This window comes from Oncorhynchus tshawytscha, linkage group LG02, assembly GCF_018296145.1.
Source record: "Oncorhynchus tshawytscha isolate Ot180627B linkage group LG02, Otsh_v2.0, whole genome shotgun sequence".
NCBI lineage: Eukaryota > Metazoa > Chordata > Actinopteri > Salmoniformes > Salmonidae > Oncorhynchus > Oncorhynchus tshawytscha.
In genome coordinates this window covers 60,781,093-60,786,693 of record NC_056430.1, presented here as the reverse complement: position 1 = coordinate 60,786,693, position 5,601 = coordinate 60,781,093, and positions in this window count along the sequence as shown.

The window sequence follows — 5,601 nt, the reverse complement described above, 5'->3', positions numbered from 1 at the left end:
ACTAATACCCAACCTCATTGACGATATCTCATCTCTGAAGTACCCTGCAAACTCTTCACATTTAGAAGCGGAACGCAGATCATAAGGGGTAGAGGGGACAGGATTAATATGGCTCTCAATAGTTGAGAAAAGTGCCCTCTATTACTCTGATTGTCCAATATCAATATGCAGAAATTAACTCCTCTAGTATTTCAAATTTCCTTATTGTAATTAGCTATGTGTTCTATTAAAATATCAAAGTGGACCTGTAATTTCGACTTCCTACATACCCATTCAGCCTTTCTAAAGTTTCGAGTTGATTTATTTCTTCATTTCTCCAAGGAGCTTTCTGTTTAGGGATGACCTTTTATTAATTTGACTGGTGCAGCAGCATCAATGGTATAAAAGTAATTTACTAGATTATCACAAGAGGAGGGCAGAATAGGCAGTGGCATATAATTTATATAACTTCTTAAATTCTTAGCCACTTCAGAGGTCAGACAACGCTTTTAACAATACTCTAACATATTGCATTGTGGGAGTCAATGCAGTGAAAAATACACAGTAATGGTCAGACAAAGCTACATAAACAATAGAGGATATTTCAATGTTGAGTCTGTGTGTACTCACTAGGTCCAAAGTATGGCCACGGTTGTGGGGCCATTGCATTCAATAGACTTGATTATTTTATAGTGCCTTTAGAAAGTATTCATACCCCTTGACTTATTCCACATTTTGTTGTGCTACATACAGCCTGAATTCAATATATTTTTTATCTCACCCATCTACACACAATACCCCATAACGACAAAGTGAAAACATGTTTTCAGACATTTTTTCAAATTTACTGAAAATAAAATACCAAAATATCTCATTTACATAAGTATTCACACCCCTGAGTCAATACATATTAGAATCACCTTTGGTAGCAATTACAGGAGTCTTTTTGGGTAAGTCTCTATACGCTGTACACACCTGGATTGTACAATATTTTCCCATTATTATTTTAAAAATTCTCTGATCTCTGTCAAATTGGTTGTTGATCATTGGTAGACAACCATTTTCAAGTCTTGCCATAGATTTTCAAGCAGATTTGAGGCAAAACTAACTTGGTCACTCAGGAACATTCATGGTCTTCCTGTTAAGCAACTCCAGTATAGACTTGGCCTTGTGTTTTAGGTTGTCCTGCTGAAAGATGAATTCATCTCCCAGTGTCTGTTAGAAAGCACTCTGAACCCAGTTCTCCTGTGCTTAGCTCCATTCCGTTTATTTTTATCCCAAAAAACATCCCAGCCCTTAACGATTACAATAATACCCATAACATGATGCAACCACCACCATGCTTGAAAATATGGAGAGTGGTAATCAGTAATGTGTTGTTTTGGATTTGCCCCAAACATAGCGCTTTGTATTCAGGACCAAAAGTAAATTGTTTTGCCAATTTCTTTTGCAGTATTACTTTAGAGCCTCTTTGCAAACAGGATGCATGTTTTGGAATATTTGTATTCTGTACAGGTTTCCTTCTTTTCACTCTGTCAATTAGGTTAGTACTGTGGAGTAACTACAATGTTGTTGATCCATCCTCAGTTCTATCACAGCCATTAAACTCTGCAACTGTTTTAAACCTCATGGTGAAATCCCTGAGCGGTTTCCTTCCCCTCCAGCAACTGAGTTAGGAAGGACTGAATTTAATACATTTTAAATTCAGGCTGTAACAACAAAATGTGGAAAAGGTCAAGGGGTGTGAATACTTTCTGAAGGCACAGTATATGTAAATTGAAATCAGCTGAGATCACAGTTTTGTTATAATTTGTATGAATGACGAACAGAAATTCTGAGAAATCAGCTGAACAAGTGAGACATGGTTTTCGTGGTCTATAGAGGCTTTCAACAAGCACAGATGGTTGACATTTTAACAATACAGCATGATGTTTAAATGAACTGAGGTGACCGACAGAGATGTCCCTGCCATTTAGAGCATCTCAAAGAATGACAAAAACTATAGTTTGGGGAGAAGCTTCAATAAGACAAGTTTCAGTTAGAAACATACAGTTTTAGATTGTGCTCTGAAATAAAATTTATTTGAGTGATCTAACATTAAATAGTCCCATCCTCATTTTGACAGGGCTGCCCTGTTTTTAAGGAACCTGCCTTGAAACAGTTAACGCAACAGGCACAAGATTTCTCACATTTGATCCAGTCTGTTTTTGTTGTCTTTGGTATCAAGAGAACACCTGTGTGAAACTAGCCACAATAAGGATTAACCACGATAGTGGAATTTGCAGCTCACCTTCAAAATAAAAGTGAGGGGGGTGTTAAGTGGTAAATATGCTGAAAAGGCAGGGCAAACAACGAAACACAAACGAACAAAAAAAATATAGAAATAAATGTACTAAACTCCCACACGCACTCCCACACATACAAATAAATTCTTTCACGTCACTTCAATAAATAATTCCTTTAAAAAAAACAGAGGCAATAAGTTCTACAGACACTCCAGCTTTACATTTCCAAACTGCTATTGAAGAAACATTAATTTATAGTTGACACATAACTTAAATAGTAATATCGTTCAGCGATGTGTAACGCATTGCTGTGAATGAAGCATTTCTGAATATGAGGTCCTTATACATTTTATTTTTTTAAGACTTTGAGAGCATGGAAACCCAAATCACTCTAAGTCACAATGGCCCTGTAAACACTCATGTTGTACAACACATTTGACACAAGGTTTGTTAATTTTTTAAAGAGTTTGTCTGCACACTCAGGTTTCACACAATCATGTCAAATTTGTTGTAAGCTACATCAGTTGTACAACCAGAGCATGTACAGGACAAATGTCTGCAAAATGTTGCCTTGAATAAATAAGCATTCACAATTCCGATGTCTCAAATAGTCTAATGTACACACCATCTAACTTTTGCTGCCCCCTCTTGGTTTGGAGTGGGACAACAGCATTACGTTCAAAGAGTAGGGCATGGGTATTCAACTCTTATCCTACAAGATCCAGAGCCTGCTGGTTTTCTGTTCTACTTGATAATTAATTGCACACACCTGGTTTCACAGGTCTAAAATCAGTCCCTGATTAGAGGGGAACAATGAAAAAAAAGCAGTGGAACTGGTTTCGAGGTCCAGAGGTGAGTCTGAGGGGAATAGGCGATTCACTTGAAACCATGAAGTCCAAATGTAGCAATGAAATATTTGTGTAAACAAGCAACAAATAATGTAGTGGTGCGCTGTCTCTAACTATCAAGCGGAACAAGCATTGTAAAAAAAGTTAACCAAGCAACTGGTTGCAACATATCTTACACGATACTATAAAGCTAGAATCATTCATAGCAAATCCTTCTACACACAGAAACACATACTTTGTAAAGTGGGAGGGAGTATCCTGTCATATTTTACACAAATGCATTACAAAAGCCCTGATTTATGTTTGACATCGTAAAAGTAGCCCACTGGTCACAGACATCAATTCGATGTCTATTCCACTCTGGTTCAACGTAATTTCATTGAACTGACGTGGAAACAATGTTGATTCAACCAGTGTGGCCCCGTGGGATGCTATTCAAAACAGTTTAAGCTGGTTTACCCAAAGGTTAACACAAGACCCCTTTTAAATCAGTTGCAGTTAAAGTTAAACTGCATTGGGGTTTAATTCAGAATTGTTTTTCTATATCGCAAGTGTGAATCAAGTTTAAATCAACACCCCAATGAGCGGTTTTCACAGACATGGTTCTATATTGATGCCAAACCACACCTGACAGTGTTAACATTCTGAGAGAAGCCACATTGTGGTGTCCAGATTTGTCATTGATTGAATTGGAGTATTGATTGCAAGTATGTTGGCACAGTATTCCAATGCGTCTCAGTAAAAGGCAGTGTTCATTTTAAAAACCCTCCCTTAAGAAAAACATTTGCAGTATAACTGCAGTATGCTGCAAATACTGCATTCAAAATTACACTTTTTTTTACTGCAGTAATTTTGCAGTGTAACTGCAGTTAGAGTGCAGAATAACTGCATTCAGCAATTACTCCGTCAAAAATACCAGGCGATTGCAGTTACTGCACTTTTACTGCAGTTTCAAAACAATATTTTTTTGTAAGGGCTGCTGTCACTAAGGTGAATGGCCAGAGAAAAGGGAAGAAGCACCATTTTGTTTTGAGAAACAAAAAACAAAAGGCACAGATCCATGCTACCATGCACACGACTAAGGCCTCTCTTGTTGGAGGGACGTTACACACAAACATTATGTACAGTGCATTCAAAGGTATTCAGAGCTCTTGACTTTTCCCACATTTTGTTAAAATTACATCCTTATGCTAAAATTGATCAAATACACATTTTTCATCAATCTACTACACACAATACCCCATAATGACAAAATTAAATATATTTTTTTTTGTGAAAATTTATTCCAAATAAAAAAGATACCTTATTTACATAAGTATTCAGACCCTGACCCTGTATCCTGTTTCCATTGATTGTCCTTGATGTTTCTACAACTTGATTGGAGTCCACCTGTGTTAAATTCAATTGATTGGAAATTATGAATTGGCAAGGCTCACACCTACCTGTCTACTGTAAATAAGGTCCCACAGTTGACATTGTATGTCAGAGCAAAAACCAAGCTATGAGGTTGTTCATAGAGCTCCGAGACAGAATTGTGTCGAGACACAGATCTGGGGAAGGGTACCAAAAAGCATTGAAGCAAGAACAGCAAGAACACAGTGGCCTCCATCATTCTTTAATGGAAGAAGTTTGGAACCACCAAGACTCTTCATAGAGCTGGTTGCCTGGCCAAACTGAGCAAACGGGGGAGAAGGACCTTGGTCAGGGAGGTGACCAAGAAACCGACGGTCACTCTGACAGAGCTCCTCTGTGGAGATGGGAGAACCTTCCAGAAGGAAAACAATCTCTACAGCACTGAAGCCACTTCTCAGTAAAAGGCACATGACTGCCTGCTTGGAGTTTGCCAAAAGATTTTCTGGTCTGATGAAACCTAGATTGAACCGTTTAGCCTGATTGCTAAGCATCATGTCTGGAGGAAACCTGGCACCAGACTGGAGTGAAGGTTCACCTTCCAACAGGACAAAGACCCTAAGAACACAGCCAAGACAACGCAGGAGTGGCTTCGGGACAAGTCTCTGAATGTCCTATAGTGGCCCAGTCAGAGCCTGGACTTGAACCCGATCGAACATCTCTGGAGACCTGAAAATAGCTGTGCAGTGACGCTCCCCATCCAACATGACAGAGCTTGAGAGGATCTGCAGAGAAGAATTGGAGAAACTAACCCAAATACAGGTGTGCCAAGCTTGTAGTGTCATACCAAAGAAGACACGAGGCTGTAATCGCTGCCAAAGGTGCTTCAACAAAGGGTCTGAATACTTATGGAAATGTTATATTTTTACTTTATTTTTTATAAATTAGCAAACATTTCTAAAAACACGTTTTACTTTGTCATCATGGGGTAGTGTTTAGATTGACGAGGGAATAATAAAATAAAAAAGCTGTAACGTAACAAAAGGTGGAAAAAGTCAAGGGGTCTGAATACTTTCCGAATGCATTGTATATGTGCCTTATCTCAAGGTACCGTTTTTATGAATAATTTCAAATTGAAG